At 50.7% G+C, this 20,973-nt stretch overlaps 1 long non-coding RNA gene across 1 annotated transcript in view; it reads left to right on the top strand.

Annotated features, from left to right (window-relative positions):
- Nucleotides 1-20,711, top strand: part of LOC143958288 (uncharacterized) — a 78,989-nt gene extending 58,278 nt beyond the window's left edge. Inside the window, exon 2 of the long non-coding RNA XR_013270122.1 lies at nt 20,190-20,711. This is a non-coding gene — a long non-coding RNA (uncharacterized LOC143958288). The remainder of the gene's footprint in view (nt 1-20,189) is intronic.
- Nucleotides 20,712-20,973: the final 262 nt, after the last annotated feature.

Below are 20,973 nucleotides of genomic sequence, written 5' to 3'. Positions count from 1 at the left end.
AATACTTGAAGACTGCTAAAAGACTGAGACCACGACAGGCCAGGTGGGCACTTTTCTTCACCAGATTCTCGTTCCATATCACCTATCGCCCCGGTTCGAAGAACACCAAGCCTGACCCCTTGTCACGTATGTACAGCGAACCTGAAACTCCTTTGTCCCCAGACACCATCCTGTCCTCAGGAAACTTCCTCCTGCTCCAGGGGGATTTATTGTCCCAAATCAAGCAAGCTTCCTCTAGTGCTGTTTTTCCGCCTGATACCCCCTACTGGCCAGGGATGACCTCCTATGGTATGAGGATAAAATCTACGTCCCCCAGGAAGTGCGAGTTTCGGTCCTGAGTTCCTGTCACGACCACTTACTGGCTGGCCATTTTGGGGTACTTAAGACCACTGAACTGCTTCAACGTGCGTTCTGGTGGCCAGAATTGAAGAAGGATTGTAAAGAGTATATGGAGGCATGTGTCACCTGCATTCAGAACAAGGTCAGCAAGTCTAAAGCATGGGGTTTGTTGAAGCCGTTACCCGTCCTGGACAGACCATGGAGGATGATCTCCATGGACTTCATTGTCGAGCTGCCACTTTCGGATAATTATTGTACTGTCTTTGTGGTGGTGGATAGACTATCTAAAATGGCCCACTTTTTCCCAATGAAGGGCACTCCCTCTGCGGCGGAGACGGCCAAGACGTTTATCAGGGAAATTGTGAGGCTCCATGGCATCCCCGCAAATATCACGTCAGATAGGGGGGTGCAATTCACTTCCAAGTTCTGGAGGGCACTTTGTGGGACTCTGAAGATAGATCTCTGCTTCTCCTCTGCCTATCATACCCAAACCAATGGTCAAACTGAGAGAACGAATCAGACGCTGGAACAGTATTTGCGCTGCTTTTCCTCGTTCTCTCAAGCTGACTGGGCTCCGCTTCTACCCCTTGCCGAATTCACATACAATAATTCTGTTCATTCTGCCACGAAGCAATCCCCGTTTTTTGGGAATTACGGTTTTCATCCTCTGTTCCTATCCAACAACCTCCCTGAATGCCCAGTACCAGCTGTCCAAGAAAACCTTAACTTCTTCAAGGCAAACAATAGGCTTCTACAGGAGACCATGACAAAGACTCAGAACTACAACAAGGAGGTGTTTGACAGAAAAAGAAGGGGGAAACTTGATCTCAAGGTCGGGGATCAGGTTTGGTTATCCACCTTGAATTTGAAGCTGGCTTTCCCATCCAAGAAATTGGGTCCAAGGTTTGTGGGTCCCTTTCCGGTTGTAAGGAAGGTGAATAGCGTGGCATATGAGCTGAAGTTACCAGAATCATTTCGGATCCATCCGGTTTTTCATGTGGCCCTACTCAAACCTGCAGTTCCAGATTCCTTTGCCAACCGGAAGGTCGGTCCCCCTGAACCTGTGATCGTCAATGGAGAAGTCGAATACGAGGTTGAATCCATTTTGGATTGCAGGAGAAGACGTAATTAGATTCAATTTCTGGTGAAATGGAAGGGGTATGGGCCTGAGGAAAATTCCTGGGAGCCGGAATCCAATATCCATGCCAAGAGATTGATTGTTGCCTTTGAGAAGTCCCATCCAGGTAAGATGGCACAGTTGGGCATCCGGAGGCTGCCCCTTGGGGGGGGGGCAATGTCATGGTCGTTCCAGTAATCCAATGGTACATGGGAGGCCTGCCCGCAGAATTCCTATGTTAAGAACTAACCGGTATCCTAGGGCGCGCGTTGGCACGAACGGGCGCACGCGGGTGTGCGTTGGTACGAACAGGCGCACACGGGTGCGCGATGACACAAACGGGCGCACGCGGGTGCGCGAGGTTACGAATGGGTGCACGCGGGTGCGCGAAGTCACGAACGGGCGCACGGTTACACGCGGGTGCGCGCAGATGCGCCGTTCGACCGTTTTTGGCACCCAGAAGGCTACTTAAGGGAACCTGTTACTGTGCCTCCCTGCTGTCCAGTCTACAGCGTGTCCGGTGTTCCTGCTTTCTGCTACTCTGTTGTCCTTGATTCCTGTTTACCCGGCCTGATCCTGACGACGTCTGTTTGCTGCCAGCCTCCGACCCTCGGCCTGTCTGACTACGCTTTTGCCTCTTCCTTGGAACTGTTTGCTGCCCGTCTGTTACCGACCCGGCTTGTACCTTGACTACCCCTGGCTTTCCGCTGTTCCTGCTCGACTGTTGTGTTCCTTCTGCTACCTTCTGCTCCAGCCTGCCTACCGAGTGTACCGGCCTCCAGCTTCTTCTGTGCTTCAGGACACCTCCTCACTGTCAGCTGCTCCAGTGTCCCTGCCACGTTCCTGTGCATCTCCTGCTGCCTGCTGATCCAGCGCTCTGCCAAGTTCCTGTGCATCTCCTGCTGCCTGCTGATCCAGTGCTCTGCCAAGTTCCTGTGCATCTCCTGCTGCCTGCTGATCCAGTGCTCTGCCAAGTTCCTGTGCATCTCCTGCTGCCTGCTGATCCAGCGTTCCTGTGTTCTTACGCCTTCCCTGAGGTCCGGACCAGTCCTACACCTGCTTGGCACTTGTGCCCTCTGAACTCTAGAGTCCCTGTCCCCACTTTCAGGGGTTCTCGAGCCAGAAGCTTACGAGAGGCCACTCCCTGCATTCTGGGCTCCTACACCAGGTACGTGACACCCCCCTCTCTCTCGCCCACCCCTCTCTCTCGCCCACCCCTCTCTCTCGCTCACCCCCTCTCTCTCTCGCCCACCCCTCTCTCTCTCGCGCCCACCGCCTCTCTCTCTCTCTCTCTCGCTCAACACCCTCTCTCTCTCTCTCTCTTGCTCAACACCCTCTCTCTCTTGCTCAACACCCTCTCTCTCTTGCTCAACACCCTCTCTCTCTCGCTCAACACCCTCTCTCTCTCGCTCAACACCCTCTCTCTCTCTCTCTCTCGCTCAACACCCTCTCTCTCTCTCAATACCCTCTCTCTCTCTCGCTCACCACCTCTCTCTCGCTCACCCCCTCTCTCTCACCCCCTCTCTCTCTCTCTGCCTCTCGCTCACCCCCTCTCTCGCACCCACCACTTTTTTCTCTAATTCCCCCTCTTGCACCCCCACCTTCTCATCCCCATCCTCTCACCCCCACCCCCTCTCTCTCATCCCCATCCCTCTCACCCCCACCATCTCACCCCACTCTCACGCCCTTTCACTAACCCCCCTCCCCTCTCTCACCCCCCCCCCCACCACCGCCTCTCTCTCACCTCCTCCTCCTACCTTCCTCTTTCTCGCCTCCCTCCCCCCACCTCTTTCCCTCCTCAGGGGATGGGGGCCCCATGAGTATAGCTCTATGGGGCCCCAATAATTGCTAACAGCAGCCTAGTGAGTGAATGCACAATTTCACGTGTCCTGAATCCTGTGTTTTGCCGGCACACTTCTCCCCAAGGCTCCCCACACAATGGAAGGAAGGAAAATAGCACTACAGTAGAGGAGCTCCACCCCGAAACTCCAGCTCCTACACTTCCTGGCTCATAGCAGCTCTCGGTAAGGCAGTCCAATGGGGGTCTTTTGGGGCAGGGGTTTTGGGTGGGTTCCCTGATCTAATTGAGGGGGGTGACCAATATAAGGAAGGGGAGTCTGTGGGGAGAGAGGTGGACGATGTCACCAGGGCAGTGGACGGTGTCGGTAGGGCAGAGGATGGTGTCGGTAGAGCAGAGGACGGTGTCGGTAGGGCAGTGGATGGTACCAGTAGTTTCAGTAAAATCCTATAGTGCATACCACAAAAAAATTTGCCATGCCATGGACTTTTAGGACCTGCTATTCTTACAGTCATGCTGGGAGGGCTTCTCTTTTGGGGGAGGTGCTCCAGAAAACATGTACATTAGGGATGAGCTGAACACCCCCCGGTTCGGTTCGCACCAGAACTTTCGATCGGACTGCAAATTCGTGCGAACTTTAGAACCCCATTAAAGTCTATTGGATTCGAACGTTCAAAATAAAAAGTGCTAATTTGAATGGCTAAAAAGGGTTTGGGGACCTTGCTCCTGCCCCAGGGGACATGGGTCAATGCCTAAAATGTTTTTAAAAACGGCCGTTTTTTCGGGAGCACTGACTTTAATAACGATTAAAGTGAAAAAAAAAGTGAAATATTCCTTTAAATATCGTGCCTAGGGGGTGTCTATAGTATGCCTGTGAAGTGCCACGTGATTCCCGTGTTTAGAACAGTCCCTGCACAAAATGACATTTTAAAAAAGTCATTTAAAACTGCTTGCGGTTTTAATGTAATATCTGGTTCCTGCAATATGGATGAAAATCATTGAGAAAAATGGTATGGGTAGACCCCCTGCCCATTACCAGCCCCTTTGGGTCTTGTACGGGTATTAAGGGGAACCCCGTACCCATATTAAAAAAAAGGAAAGACGTGGGGCCCCCAGGCCCTATATACCCAGAACAGCAGTATACAGGCGGTACAAACAAGACAGGGACTGTGTAGATTTGTTGTGTTAAGTAGAATCTGTTTGTAATTTTGAACTAGTACATTTTTAAAGTGTAGCTCCAGTCAAAAAATCAATTTTTAAGCTTTTTGGAAAACATAGAGAAGGGTTATCACCCCTGTATAATTTTTTTGCCGTACGTCTTTTTTCATCTCACTTCCTGTTGTCTCCTTCCGTTTGCAAGTAGGAGACGTTTGTAAGTTGGATGTTTGAAAGTAGGGGCCTGCCCTATATGCTCAGCAGAAATGGCGGAACAAGGTGTTGGTGTTGCCACAACATTGTAAGCCCTCAAAGTGACTCTTGGTGGGCACTGAAGCGCCCTGCTGTGAACGATGATATCAAGAATTGTAATTACATGCCATTGATGAACAGTGATAGAAAAATTGGGCTTTTGGTGGTTGTGGTGGTGCTGGTGCCACAACACTATTTGTCCTCACAGTTACTCTCGGTGGGCACAGGAATGGGCCCTGCTGTGAAATATTATATCAAGAATTGTAATTACATGCCCCTGTTAAACAGGGGCTGAGAAATTGGGCCTTAGGCACTGGTGCTGGTGCCACGACACTGCAACCTCTCCCATATACTCTAGTTGTAGTGCAGGAATGAGCCCTGCTGCAAAGCATTGCATCAAAAATTGTAACTACATGCCCCTGTTAAGCAGAGGCTGAAAAATTGGGCCTTAGGCACTGCAACCTCTCCCATATACTCTAGTTGTAGTGCAGGAATGAGCCCTGCTGTAAAGCATTGCATCAAAAATTGTAATTACATGCCCCTGTTAAACAGGGGCAGAAAAATTGAGCCTTAGGCACTGCTGCTGCTGCCACGACACTGCAACCTCTCCCATATACTCTAGTTGTAGTGCAGGAATGAGCCCTGCTGCAAAGCATTGCATCAAAAATTGTAAATACATGCCCCTGTTAAACAGAGGCTGAAAAATTGGGCCTTGGGCACTGCAACCTTTCCCATATACTCTAGTTGTAGTGCAGGAATGAGCCCTGCTGCAAAGCATTGCATCAAAAATTGTAATTACATGCCTCTGTTAAACAGGGGCTGAAAAATTGGGCCTTAGGCACTAGTGCTGGTGCCATGACAATACAACCTCTCCCATATACTGTAGTTGTAGTGCGGGAATGAGCCCTGCTGCAAAGCATTGCATCAAAAATTGTAATTACATGCCCCTGTTAAACAGGGGCTGAAAAATTGGGCCTTAGGCACTGGTGCTGGTGCCACGACACTGCAACCTCTCCCATATACTCTAGTTGTAGTGCAGGAATGAGCCCTGCTGCAAAGCATTACATTAAAATTGGGCTGGTGGCATCACCCAGAACCAAAAATGTTCTTCCAAGATATCAGCGGAGGAGGAAGAGGATAGACAGTCAACATAACAGGACAGTCACTCCGCATCAGCATAGGCAGTCTTGAAGGGATGTGATATTTCAAAAAAATTTATTCGGTTACATCAGCTTCAGGTGCTTGGTAGCTGTGGGTGATCCAAGACTGGTTCATCTTTATGAAGGTCAGTCGATCAACCGAGTTGGTAGACAGGCACACCTTGTGATTGGTAACAAAGCCACCAGCAGCACTGAAGGTGCGTTCCGAAAGAACGCTGGATGCAGGACAGGCCAGTAGCTCAATTGCATACTGTGCAAGCACTGGACAGTGATCCATCCTCAAGACCCAGTAAGCCAGAGGATTTTCAGTGGGAAAGGTGTCCAAGTCTGACCTTTTCCTAGGTATTCCTGCACCATGTAAATCAGACGCTGGTGATGGTTGCTGGAACCGATCATACCTTGCGGCTGCAGACTAAAAAATTGTCTGAACGCATCGGTCAGACGCCACCTTCTCCACCGCTCCTTCTGACCTATGCCTCAGCAACACATTGTCCAGGACCAGGAGTTTGTAACCTCCCAGTCTCTGGGAACGCATTGCACAGACCTTTCTGCAAGGCCTCCCGGAGATGTCTCATCCTCTGCTCCCTCTGCGATGGAAAGATAAGCTCCACAACCTTACCCTTGTACCGTGGATCAAGGAGAGTGGCCAGCCAGTAATGATCCCTCTCCTTGATCCGAAGAATACGAGGATCCTTCCGCAGACTTTCCAGGATCAGGGAGGCCATGCAGCGTAGGTTAGCTGAGGCATTCAGTCCGGATTCCTCTGGGTCACTAAGGACAACATGATCCGTAGCTACCTCCTTCCAGCCACGTACAAGTCTTGGGACTGTAAATCATCCCTACAAGACTGCTGCTGCTGATGCTGAGTGCCAGCCTCCACCTCCATGTTGACACAATCATCCTCCTCTTCCTGTGTGATGGGTGGGACAGCAGGAACACTGTCTGGAAAAGGGGGCCTTGAGAGGCAAGGAAGTCCTCCTCTTCCTGCCTCTGTTCTGCCTCAAGTGCCCTGTCCATTATTGTACGCAGCATATGCTCCAACAGGTGGATGAGAAGTACAGTGTCACTGATGCATGCACTGTCACTGCTCACCATCCTTGTGGCCTCCTCAAACGGTGACAAAACAAGCTTCCCTGACCCTGTCCTGGTGCCGTAGTCGCACAGGTACTCATTGATGGCCCTCTGCTGTGTGTGCAGCCGCTGCAGCATGGCCAACGTTGAGTTCCACCTGGTGGGCATGTCACATATAAGGCGGTTCTTGGGCAGGTTCAACTCCTTTTGGAGCTCAGCCAGCCGAGCACAGGCATTAAACACCCGACTCTCAATAGCCATGCCGTTAAAACCAGCGATGGTAAAGCAGAACGGAGAATCGGAAATCGAGACAGAAGGTCCTCTCATAACGGCAGTCGACACGGGGCGTCTGGCACCAGGTCTGAGTACCAGGGTCGCTGGGACCGATCTGGGGCAATCGGTATTACTGGGATCCCCTCTGTTACCACGTCTGCTCCGCTGAGTGGAGGCCGTTTCAACGGAGGAAAGGCATAGATCAGCTGGTGCATAGATCAGCTGGTACTGATCCCCCATGGCACCACCAGCGTGTCTGCCCAAGGATCTGTTGCCCTGGACACGAACCTCGGCACCTTCCCGTTGAGACGGGCGGCCAGAAGAGCCGCGTCTGGTGTGCCCCATCGTGGGCACAGTAGCCAGAACGCCTCCGGATGCAATGGCAATGCCCATTCTCCTGGGTCCAGCATCTGGCGACTTAGGTAGTCTGCCTGCCAGTTCTCCGCTCCCGGGATGTAAACGGCCGACGGGGCAGGTACATGTCGCTCTGCCCACTGAAGGATGTGAGTGCAAGCGTCCTCCCGTGCAGCGGCCAAGCTTCTTGTTCCTCCTTGGCGACAGAATGTCACGGCAGTGGCAGGCATACGTCAGAGTGGAACCTGATCAAACGCCCCTCAAAGTCTTATCGACCACGTGGAGAGGCATAGCCTGATCGCTCTCGGCTCAAGCAGATTGATCGGCAACTTGGATCGCACCATCCACCGACCAGAGGCCCTGAGTCGACTGAACTCCCATTACCCTACCCCAGCCGGTTGGGCTGGGGGCCGTGGTGATCACTGTCCATTTCAGAGGTAGGAACGACTTCACGGACCAAAGTGCCGGGGACCTCAGCAGGGAATCCCTGACCAGCTGGCTCACCTGAATCTGCCCATCCAGGGATAAAGGAGATTTGTCCCATTTTGTCAAAATCTCCTTCAGCAGGACTCTGGTGTGAAACTGGGCATAGGGTAATGCCTCAAGGAGGCCACCATGAGTCCCAGAACTCGCATGCAAAGCGTAGCGACGACCCCCTGTGCGGTTCCTCAACAGTTTTACCGCAGCTCTGAGAGTCTGCAGCAGCTTGTCTGAAGGGAGAAACGCTCTTGCTTCCATGGAGTCCAGCAGTAAGCCTAGCTACTCCAAACGCTGAGTCGGTACAATCACCAACTTCTTTAGGTTCAACAGCCAACAAAAAATTGCTGCAGGGTCTGCATGGTGATCGCCACATCCTCCTCCTAACTCTGAAGCAGAAGATGCTCTCGGAAGGAGATCGCCTAGGTATCCCCCGATCGCGATCCCACAGCGTTGCCAAAACAAGAGACAATACCTTGGGGGAGGGCAGAGGCAAAACCAAAAAGGCAGAGCCACAAACTGGTAGTGGGCTTCCTAGACTGCAAATCGCAGAAATCTCTGATGCCGAAGGCATATGGGTATGTGCAGGTACGCATTCTGGATGTCCAAGGCCACCAGGGAGTACCCTTGATGGAGTGCAGCGATTTCTCAGCGATTCCGTTCTGAACCTCTGTACTTTTGCAAAGTAATTGAGGGCTTTCAGGTCCAAAATTGGACGTTCCCCTTCCATTTTGCAGGTTCGAGTAGAACCCTTGGAAACATGCCAATTCCTGGAACGGGTAATATCACCCCACGACTAAGCAGGTCCCTTACCGCCCCCTTCAGGGCCTCCTGGCGAGCTGGGAGTACGGGTATGCTTCAGGGGAAGATTCTCTTTTGCGGCCAAGAGAGGAACTCTATCTTGTAGCCTGAGGAAATCAGATCGCAGACCCATTGGTCGGACAGCCGAGAGGCCAACCGGGCTGCAAACTCCCGAAGGCACCCCCCCCCCCCGTCTTGCGGACGGGAGAAAACCTTCATGAGGTAGCACTTTTGCTCGCAGGCTCGTGGTTCCACACACGCTTTGGTCCTTTAAAGGTCGTCCTGTCGGGGGACGCTTGGTCAAAGCCCTGGGTGGACGAAAAAGCCGTTTGTGAGCGGAGAATGAGGGCCCTTGCCAACGGCGTGGCTCCTTAGCCTTCCTAGCCTTCCTGGCCTGTGGGACTAGTGTACTCTTACCACCTCTGGCATTTTTAATAATGTCATGCAATGAGGCTTCAAAGAGACGGTTGCCAAGGAAGGGAAGATCCGTCAGGGCTTTTTTGGATGCCTGGTGAGCAGGCCAGCATTTTAGGCAAATCGGGCGCCTCAGCACCACTGCTGATACTGAAGGCCTGGATAACAGAGGAAGGGTATCCAGGGCTGCATCACAAAATTGTACTAGGGCCTCGCACTAGTTGGTCTGCTAGTTAGACAGGAGAAGCCTGTTGCTCTCCCAATTCGCGGCGCAAAAGTTTTGCCCACTCGGTTAGTGTCTGAGACACGAGTGTGGATGCCAGTACCGGTCGCCTAGTTGACCCCACATCCGTAAACAAGGAACGAGCCTCTGCCTCGGCCTTCCTGCCCATGGGGTCCTTAAAGGCAGGAGTCCCCTCTACTGGGATGGTGGTTACTTTGTACCGGGGGGGTCCACGACCAGAGGAGCCGACAGCTTTTTGAGAAAGGGGATAACGCACCACCATGTATTTGGGGTCCGAAAAGCTCAAATTGCGGTCGACACCGTTCCTTGTAAATGAACTTAAGTCACATACGGGAACAGCTTAAGTCAACGGGTTGGCTTACGGGACCCAAAAGGCAAAAGGGACCCCGCTACATTAGCAAAGGGATCTTCTGGCTCCCTCCCGATTCTTCACGCACAGCTGTGATAAGTGCTCGAAACAAGCGATTCTCGCGCACGGACCCGGACGGGGACTCATCCTCGCTGTCAGTTCGGTCCTGGTTAGCGTCATCTGAAATGACAGAGCCGGGGGGGGGGGGTCACCGGCCTCAGCAGGGCCCGAGTCTGCATCAGAGCTCCCCTCCAGAGGACGGGGGCCGGTTTTTACAACCTTTACGCCCACGCACCGCCTCCATCTTGGCAACAAATAAATTGAGGACCGCCGACAAAGCATCCAGAGGCACTGCCTGCAGGTGAACCGGTTGCAATTGCCTGGATTTCGGGGGAAGAAACACCAGTTTCTGAAGCTATGCTGACCCAACCCCAGCGATGGCAAAACTTGGCACCCCAGATGTTTTGGAAATACATTTCCCACCATGCTCAGGCACTCTGCAGTGTGTATCATGGGAAATGTAGTTCCAAAACATCTGGGGTGCCAAGGTTCGCCATCACTGCCCTACCCTGTCTGCCACCTGTTGGGGACTTAGGAAAGCGATGGTCCCACCCTCCTAACTGCTGCTGGCTGAGGGGCTCTTCCGCACAGAACTCCCCACCCTGACTGGTTCTGCGCTGGCTGTCCAGCTAGTAGAGCCTGTGTCCTGTGCCAACTCCCAGATGCATAGGAGACCGCACAGCGCTGTGCAGAGCTGTTTTGAATGGCGCTGAAACTGACCAAAATCAAATGGCCGCCGAGCGTCCAGTATAAAAAGGACATAATCACAGGGAAAACGGCCGCCAAAACACATGAAAATGGTCAGAGAGCCTGCTGCTCCTTGCCTCACCAAAGATGGCCGCCGAGCACTGTATACCACGAGGGACAGCGAACTAAACAGGCAGATAAATGGTGGTGAAACAGCACTACAGCGATCAACAGACACAGCCTCCAGACACCTCAAGGAGAGATCCACACACAGCCAGGGCACAGCCAGCAAGCGCAATCCCTCCCCCAGGTGAGAGCCCCCCAGAGAGCCCCTGTATATGGCGCGCGCACACACACACACACAGAGATCCACCTCCCAGGGATTGCCCAACTGCTCAGCCCCACTGAGGCAGGGAGAGCTGTACTTACCCGGTTCTGAAGAGCTGGGAGACATTCCATCACAGACCCGCTCTCCAATCAGTGTGGGATGGCTGCTGGCCCGTCCCACTGAGACGCAGAAAGGAGTAGCCTGGTCACGTGTGTGCCCCGGAGCATTTGCGCTCACCAGCCACCTCTGGAGCTGAGGCATGTCGTGGCTCTGGTCTGCACACGCTCGCTGGCCAGGCTGGAGAGACAAGGATAAGAGTATCCAGCCTGTCACCCAGCCGATAGCAGATCACAGAATCTTTAATGTTAAGCAAAAAGCAAAGCTTCTGCAAAGAAAAAATCCATGGGCCCATGGCCCTGCGGGGTTACTAGGTCCTTCTCCTTCACTAGGCAGAAAAACCCCCCAAAAAACTGAAGCTGCAAGGCAGGCTGTGGGGTCGTCCCCCTTGGGCAGAACTAGAAAGTTGTTGTTTTTATATGACATGTTATGCCTAGTCCTCTCCTGAAGGTGGCATAACGAGCTGTGTCAGACAGTGAACGTAAGAGAAATACAGTCTATATTTTAGTACTAATTAAGTAAAATATAATAGTGCTACTTAAAAGTCTCCGGATAGCCTAATGACCAAACTAAAGCATAAAGATCACCAAAACCACAAACGGACAGCCATCGTAAAACATAATTGACGTGCTGTCATGTGACTCATTAGTGCTGCAAGGTCTCAGGTGTGAATGAGAAGCAGTTGTGTTAAATTTGGGGTTATCGCTCACTTTCATACTAGTCACTGGAAATTCAGCAAGGCACCTCATGGCAAAGAACTGAGGACCTGAAAAAAAGAATTGTTGCTCTACATAAGGATAGCCTAGGATAGAATGCAGAGACCCTGAAACTGAGCTGCAGCATGGTGACCAAGACTAACTGCATTTTAACAAGACAGGTTCCGCTCAAAATGGGCCTCACCATGGTCGACCAAACAAGTTGAGTGTGCTCAGCGCCATATCCAGAGGTTGTCTATGGGAAATGTATGAGTGCTGCCAGCTTTGTTGAATGGGTGGGGGTCAGCCATTCAGTGCTCACACCATAAGCCACACCTCAAATTGGTCTGCATGGCTGTCATCCCAGAAGGAAGCCCATTTAAAAGAAGCGCAAAGCCCGCAAACAGTTTGTAGACAAGCGGAATAAGGACATGGTCTGACCATGTCCTGTGGTCTTAGACAAATATAAACTTATTTGGTTCAGATGCTGTCAAGCGTGTGGCAGCAACCAGGTGATGAGTACAGACCAGTGTCTTGCCTACAGTCAAGCATGGTGGTGGGAGTGTCGTGGTCTGTGGCTGCATGAGTGCTGCCGGCACGGGGGCGCTGCAGTTCATTGAGGGAACCATGAATGCCAACATGTACTGTGGCATACCGAAGCAGAGTATGATCCTCTCCTTTTGAAGACTGGGCTGCAGGGCAGAATTCTAACATAACAACCCCAAACGCACCTCCAAGATGACCACTGCCTTACTAAAAAAGCTGAGGAAAGAGGACTTAAGTGGCAACCTGTGAAGCTCTGGTGAACTCCATGCCCAAGAGGGTTAAGACAGTGATGGAAACAATTGGTCCAATTTGAACATTTTCACTTGGATTTAAAAAAAATGAGGGGTGTACTCACTTTTGTGTGTGTGTGTATTTCTATATTGCCCTGTTTCCCTGAAAATAAAACCTAGTGTGATTGTCTGTGATGGCTGCAATATAAGCCCTACCCCCCAAATAAGCCCTAGTTAAATTCCTTGTAGGTCTTATTTTCAGGGTAGGGCTTATTTGGAGGGTAGGCCTTATATTTTATTCACCTTCTGACACAGCTCCTCTCTTTAGCCATTGGGTTGTTAGGCCACCTTTAGGAGAGGACTAGGCATAACATGTAATGAGAACTCAGAACTTCTAGTTCCACCCAAGGGGCGGTCCCTTAGGTAACAACCCCTCAGCCTGCCATGCAGCTTCAGTTTTATTTTGCCTAGTGGAGAAGGACCTAGGAACCCTGCAGGCCCATCGGTCCATTTTTTATTTTTCTGCAGAAGCTTTGCTTTTTGCGCAAGACAGCAGATCACAGCATCTGCTATCAACAGCCGGCTGGGTGACAGGCTGGATACCCTTATCCTTGTAGTCCAGCCTGGTCAGCAAGCGCGTGCAGACCAGAGCTACGCACTGGGCCAGCCACGACGTACCTCAGCTCCAGGTGGTTAATGCTCTGGAGCACACACATGACCGGGGTACTGATATCTGCGTCAGTGGGCCGGGCCAACAGCCACCCTGTACTGATCGGCGAGTGGGTTTTTGATGGAATGTCTCCCAGCTCTGCAGGACTGGTAAGTACAGCTCTACCTGCCTCGGTGGGGCTCAGCAGCTGGGAATTCCCTGGGAGGTCTATTTGGGGGTCCCTCACCACCTCTTCTCTCCCTGTCCCCATCTCCCCCCCCCCCCCCCCGTGGGGATGCTACGTGAGTCTGCTGAGCCGTGTGTCAGATGCAGAGGCTTTCTGGGGGGGGGGGGGTCTGTGCTGGCTGTGCCCTGATGTGATTCTCTCCCTGGGGGGGTGTCTGGTGGCTGTGCCTGTCGATCGCTGCAGCGCTGTTCGCCACCATTTCTCTTCCACTGTCCACTGTATACAGTGTTCGGCTATCTTGGGTGAGGGCAAGGAGCAGCATGCTTTCCTGGAGCTTGGCGGCCATTTTCCCTGTTTTGTGTGCTTTATACTTTGTATGCTCGGTGGCCATTTTTCTTGGCGCCAGAACACGTTGTGGATCAGTTCAGCGCCATAGGCAGCAGCTCTAGACAGCGCAGTGTGATCTCCTATGCACCTGGGGGCTGACAAGGGACACGGGCACTACTAGCTGGACAGCGCAGAGCCAGTCAGGGTGGTGAGTCCTGCGGGAAAGAGCCTCTCAGCCAGCAGCAGTTAGGAGGGTGGGACCATCACTGTCCTAAGTCCCCATTGGGTGGCAGACAGGGGTAGGGGCAGCATTGCTTCAGAAACTGGTGTTTCTTCCCCCAAAATCCAGGCAATTGCAACCGGTTCGCCTGCAGATGGATGCTTTGTCGGTTTCCTGCCCCCCACCTTCCTCCGGGGAGAGCTCTGACAAAGACTCGGGCCCTGCTGAGGCTGGTGACCCCTGTTCTGTCGTTTTCAGATGACACTGAGTCCGGGTCCATGCGCGACAAAGAGCTTGTTGAAGCACTTATCACAGCTGTGCGTGATACCCTGAAGATTCAGGAGTCAGCAGATCCCTCTGCTGATGTAGCGGTCCCTTTTGGGTCCCGTAAGCCAGCCTGTTAACCTAAGGTGTTCCCGTATCTGACTTATTTTGACAAGTTCATTTACAAGGAATGGGGTCGACCACAACAGACCTTTTCGGTCCCCAAATACATTGCAGTGCGTTACCTCCGGTCGTGGACCCCCCAGTATCCAGGTTAAACAAATTCACCACGATCCCGGGAGAGGGGACTCCTGCATTTAAGGACCCCACAGACAGGAAGGCAGAGGCAATGGCTTGTTTCTTTACGGTTGTGGGGTCAACCATGCAACCAGAACTGCCATCTGCACTTGTCTCAGACACTAACTGATTGGGCAAAACTGTTGCACTGCGAATTGGGAGAACGGGCTTCTCCTGTCTGCGTGGAACTAGAAGACAACTAGTGCAAGGCCTTAAGTACGTTTGTGACGCAGCCCTGGATACCCTGCCTCTGTTATCCAGGGCTTCAGTGTCAGCAGTGGTGCTGAGGTCCCTGATTTGGTTAAGATGCTGGTCTACAGACCAGGCATCCAAAAAAGCCCTGACGGATCTTCCCTTCCTTGGCGATCAGCTCTTTGGATGACATTATTAAAAATACCACAGGTGGTAAGAGTAGTCTACTCCCACAGGCCGCCAGTGCCAGTGCCACCTGCCAGCGCCAGTGCCACCTGCCAGCGCCAGTGCCATCCATCAGTGCCATCCGTCAGCCTCAGTACCTGCGTTGAAGGTACACAGAGAACACCCACTAACTCCTGCAGATGCTGGCGGCCTTATATAGTGTGGGGCATGTACTACACAGCCTGAGCTATGATTGGCCACAGGGAATCATGGCTGTCCTCATTGCCGGCGCTGTGATTGGCCAAGCATGTGGGGTCACAGTGCATGCTTGGCCAATCATGAGCCAGCAATGCACTGCGATGGCGCAGATTTCTGGCTTCGCCGAACGGGCGAAGAGCCGGTGTTCGAGTCGAACATGTGTTCGTCTCAAACACCAAGCTCATCCCTAATGTACATATGTTGACATTGACAGATCTTTCTAGCTACAGGGACCTGTAGTCAGGATGTACACATTATGTATATGGTTTCTGTTTGTGAAAGAAAATATATAAATCATCTTTTTTTGATCACATATTTATTTGTACAAAGCCCTTTTCCAGGTGTATTGCCTTTTTCCCCTTCCCATTTTTGCTTATGGGATGCCCTTGCTCCTGGGTGCAGGACCAATTTTTGTTTTTTCATAAATTATTGGAAGGACATCCAGTTATTGGTAATGTCACTGTGGTGCCATATTTTCTCCACTTGATGACTCTATTCACTGTGTTCCATGGTATATCTAATGCCTTAAATTCTTTTGTACCCTTCTGACGGATACCTCTTTAACAATGGGATCCCTCTGATGCTTTGGAAACTCTCTGTGGATCGTGCTTTTGCTGAAGTATGCGACTAAGAAAATGTCAGGAAAGACTTTATAGAACTGAACTTTATTGGGGTTAATCGGAAGAATTTTAAATGATGGCACTTAGAAATAAAGTAGCGGCTAGTGTGCCAACATCCCTGAGATGGATCTCACAAAAGTGAGTATACCCCTCAGTTTTTTAAATGTTTTGTTAGCTTTTATGTGACAACACTGAAGAAATTACACTTTGCTACAATGTATAGTAGTGAGTGTATAACAGTGCAAATTCGCTGTCCCCCCTCAAAATAACGCAACAGCCATTCATGTTGAAATTGACAACAAAAGTGAGTAAAACCCCTAAGTGAAACTGTGTCCGATTTGGGCCCAATTAGTCACTTTCCCCCTCTGCTGTCATGTGACTCATTAGTGCTGCAAGGTCTCAGGTGTGAATGAGAAGCAGTTGTGTTAAATTTGGGGTTATCGCTCACTTTCATACTAGTCACTGGAAATTCAGCAAGGCACCTCATGGCAAAGAACTGAGGACCTGAAAAAACGAATTGTTGCTCTACATAAGGATAGCCTAGGATAGAATGCAGAGACCCTGAAACTGAGCTGCAGCATGGTGGCCAAGACTAACTGCATTTTAACAAGACAGGTTCCGCTCAAAATGGGCCTCACCATGGTCGACCAAACAAGTTGAGTGTGCTCAGCGCCATATCCAGAGGTTGTCTATGGGAAATGTATGAGTGCTGCCAGCTTTGTTGAATGGGTGGGGGTCAGCCATTCAGTGCTCACACCATAAGCCACACCTCAAATTGGTCTGCATGGCTGTCATCCCAGAAGGAAGCCCATTTAAAAGAAGCGCAAAGCCCGCAAACAGTTTGTAGACAAGCGGAATAAGGACATGGTCTGACCATGTCCTGTGGTCTTAGACAAATATAAACTTATTTGGTTCAGATGCTGTCAAGCGTGTGGCAGCAACCAGGTGATGAGTACAGACCAGTGTCTTGCCTACAGTCAAGCATGGTGGTGGGAGTGTCGTGGTCTGTGGCTGCATGAGTGCTGCCGGCACGGGGGCGCTGCAGTTCATTGAGGGAACCATGAATGCCAACATGTACTGTGGCATACCGAAGCAGAGTATGATCCTCTCCTTTTGAAGACTGGGCTGCAGGGCAGAATTCTAACATAACAACCCCAAACGCACCTCCAAGATGACCACTGCCTTACTAAAAAAGCTGAGGAAAGAGGACTTAAGTGGCAACCTGTGAAGCTCTGGTGAACTCCATGCCCAAGAGGGTTAAGACAGTGATGGAAACAATTGGTCCAATTTGAACATTTTCACTTGGATTTAAAAAAAATGAGGGGTGTACTCACTTTTGTGTGTGTGTGTATTTCTATATTGCCCTGTTTCCCTGAAAATAAAACCTAGTGTGATTGTCTGTGATGGCTGCAATATAAGCCCTACCCCCCAAATAAGCCCTAGTTAAATTCCTTGTAGGTCTTATTTTCAGGGTAGGGCTTATTTGGAGGGTAGGCCTTATATTTTATTCACCTTCTGACACAGCTCCTCTCTTTAGCCATTGGGTTGTTAGGCCACCTTTAGGAGAGGACTAGGCATAACATGTAATGAGAACTCAGAACTTCTAGTTCCACCCAAGGGGCGGTCCCTTAGGTAACAACCCCTCAGCCTGCCATGCAGCTTCAGTTTTATTTTGCCTAGTGGAGAAGGACCTAGGAACCCTGCAGGCCCATCGGTCCATTTTTTATTTTTCTGCAGAAGCTTTGCTTTTTGCGCAAGACAGCAGATCACAGCATCTGCTATCAACAGCCGGCTGGGTGACAGGCTGGATACCCTTATCCTTGTAGTCCAGCCTGGTCAGCAAGCGCGTGCAGACCAGAGCTACGCACTGGGCCAGCCACGACGTACCTCAGCTCCAGGTGGTTAATGCTCTGGAGCACACACATGACCGGGGTACTGATATCTGCGTCAGTGGGCCGGGCCAACAGCCACCCTGTACTGATCGGCGAGTGGGTTTGTGATGGAATGTCTCCCAGCTCTGCAGGACTGGTAAGTACAGCTCTGTCTGCCTCGGTGGGGCTCAGCAGCTGGGAATTCCCCGGGAGGTCTATTTGGGGGTCCCTCACCACCTCTTCTCTCCCTGTCCCCATCTCCCCCCCCCCCCCCGTGGGGATGCTACGTGAGTCTGCTGAGCCGTGTGTCAGATGCAGAGGCTTTCTGGGGGGGGGGGTCTGTGCTGGCTGTGCCCTGATGTGATTCTCTCCCTGGGGGGGTGTCTGGTGGCTGTGCCTGTCGATCGCTGCAGCGCTGTTCGCCACCATTTCTCTTCCACTGTCCACTGTATACAGTGTTCGGCTATCTTGGGTGAGGGCAAGGACCAGCATGCTTTACTGGAGCTTGGCGGCCATTTTCCCTGTTTTGTGTGCTTTATACTTTGTATGCTCGGTGGCCATTTTTCTTGGCGCCAGAACACGTGGATCAGTTCAGCGCCATAGGCAGCAGCTCTAGACAGCGCAGTGTGATCTCCTATGCACCTGGGGGCTGACAAGGGACACGGGCACTACTAGCTGGACAGCGCAGAGCCAGTCAGGGTGGTGAGTCCTGCGGGAAAGAGCCTCTCAGCCAGCAGCAGTTAGGAGGGTGGGACCATCACTGTCCTAAGTCCCCATTGGGTGGCAGACAGGGGTAGGGTCAGCATTGCTTCAGAAACTGGTGTTTCTTCCCCCAAAATCCAGGCAATTGCAACCGGTTCGCCTGCAGATGGATGCTTTGTCGGTTTCCTGCCCCCCACCTTCCTCCGGGGAGAGCTCTGACAAAGACTCGGCCCCTGCTGAGGCTGGTGACCCCTGTTCTGTCGTTTTCAGATGACACTGAGTCCGGGTCCATGCGCGACAAAGAGCTTGTTGAAGCACTTATCACAGCTGTGCGTGATACCCTGAAGATTCAGTGTTGAGGAACCGGGGTCTTTGGGACTCGGCGATTCCAACTATGCCGAGAGCACGGAAAGCTTCTTCTCGGTAGGTCATCGTACCTGGAAGGCCTACATCTCCATGTGTGAGAAGGGATGGCGTCCGCGCTCCCTTTTTTTTTTCCTATATCCAGGATTGATCCTGTTTCTACAGCAATGAGTAGTTCAGAAATTGGCTTTAAGCACCATATTTAAAGGACAAATATCAGCGTTGGCTGTCTTTTTTTTTTTTTTTCCAGCGAGCACTTTTTGTTCAAGCTGTCCAAAATGTAGTTCCTCCCTGCGTGGGCCGTTACCCCCGTGGGATCTGAACCTGGCGTTATCGGTGCTTGAAAAAACCACCATTTGAAAATATCAGAGATCCCTCTGTTGACTCTTTCCCAGAAAGTGGTCTTTCTAGCGGCCATTACTTTCGGCCAGGAGGGTTTTGTACCCGGCGGCCTGGTCTTGCAAGTCGCCCTATCTGGTGATCCACAAGGATAAGGTGATGTTGTGTCCAACAGTCTTTTCTGCCGAAGGTGGTTTCGGCAGAAAAGCATCAACGAAGACATTGTCTTACCATCTCTGTGTGCTAAGTCGACACATTCTAAGGAGGTGGCTCTTCATGCCCTGGACGTGGTTAAGGCTCTGAGGGTGTATTTGTCTGCTACACCTCCCTTTCAGAAGTCAGACTCCTTGTTTGTTTTTCGGTGGCTGTTTGAAAAAAAAAAAAAAGCACGGCGGTCTCGTCGGCCACCATTTCCAGGGGGGGATCAGACAGATTGTAGTACAGGCCTATGCTTTGAAGAGGCAGGTGCCCCCCTTTCTGGTCACGGCTCACTCCACAAGGCAATCGGAACGACTTTGGCCTTCCGACATCAAGCGTCTGTGAACAGGCGACCAAGTCACCCCCTGAGCGACAGTTTCAAAATTCTACAAGGTCGACGTCGGTGCATGGGGCCGATGCCCATTTTGGCCGCAAAGTTTTGCAGGCGGCTGTACAATTGCACTTACGTTTTTTTTCCTTGTTTTTTGGTAAAAACGCAGTACCTTTTTAAGTAATGCACTGTTGCATTTGTTACCGCAGTTCTGGTGCAGTTTGGTGGTAGTGCCTTAGTTGAGGAGCATCCTGCCTTTTTGGTGGGTAAAAAAAGTTTTGGTCACACTCACAATGTCGTTTTTTGTGGTTAAAGTTTTATACTAGTGGGTGTAGTTTTTATGCTGTTTTGCCACCCCTCATTTTGGCACTGCTTGGGGATGTCCCAGTGGTCTAAGAGCAGCTGTGTCAGGTGGTGAACTGCAGAGAAAAGGATTTTATGGTAAGTATAAAAATCATATCTTTTCTTAAAGATATATCACTGTATTTTCGTGCCTATAAAGTCCATAGGGTTCCAAAAAAGCAAATCAATGTTGCAATTCTTTTTGTGATGTGGTGCTGTTTCAACCATATTCCCATCCGCACGATCACCCTGTGAGTATGCAAATAGGACAGTGACTGGGTCCATCATTTAGCCATGCCTGCTCTAGGGGATGTTACTCCCAATAATTAATGTTCACAAATCGGTAAGGCATCTTTGAACTTGCATTCACCTGTTTACTCTCTATTTCTTTTGTAAGGAATCAACTTGATGGGATGTAATTACACAAACAACAGAGGGATCTGCATGTGAGAAAATGAGAAATAGAACAAACCGCAAGAGCATCCTATGAGCGTGGTTGAAGAATACCAAGCTGAATGTCACGAGACCCATGCCTCCATCCAAAAAAAAAAAACTAAAAAGGAAATAAACCTGCATTTTTTTTTTTTTTTTTTAATAAAGGACACTGAAAGGCTGAAAGGCAAGAAGAGAGAAGCACACCTGTTAATACAGAGTTTAATTGTATTTACATACTCTAGTTATGTGGGGAGGGAGAGGAGAGAAGAGAGACATGGTGGGCAGGGGGAGAAAGATTACTTTTTGCACCATCTATAACATGACGCTTCTTCCATCTTGATGTATTCTGAGCTTGTAGTGTTACTTGTAATATTTACTTCCCTCTGTGTAATTTTGATTCTAAAATTCATGTGGTGAGCTTCCTTAAGCACTGATCTGAAAAACAACAAAAATAAATAAATCTTAATTAAGTTATAAAAAAAAATCAATTGTTTTTATTTTATCTGTTTTAGAGATTGTAAGCTCTAATGAGCAGGCTACCCTCATGTCTCCTGTATTGAATTGTATTTCCAATGTACGGTTTACTCATAAGTTCCTAAAGCTCTTTGGTAATTGCCATGCTGGACACGCAGAACACTCTCTGTGCCACAACTGAGGTATGGGATCGCAGGTAAGTACCAGACCCTGGATGTCACGATCCCCCCTTAATTTCACACTTTCCCCTGCAACATCGCTGTCCTTGAACC

Source organism: Lithobates pipiens, unplaced genomic scaffold, assembly GCF_037356315.1.
Source record: "Lithobates pipiens isolate NorthernLeopardFrog02 unplaced genomic scaffold, aLitPip1_a1.2 Scaffold_61, whole genome shotgun sequence".
Classification (NCBI taxonomy): Eukaryota; Metazoa; Chordata; class Amphibia; order Anura; family Ranidae; genus Lithobates; species Lithobates pipiens.
This window is presented reverse-complemented; position numbering and strand designations above follow the sequence as displayed.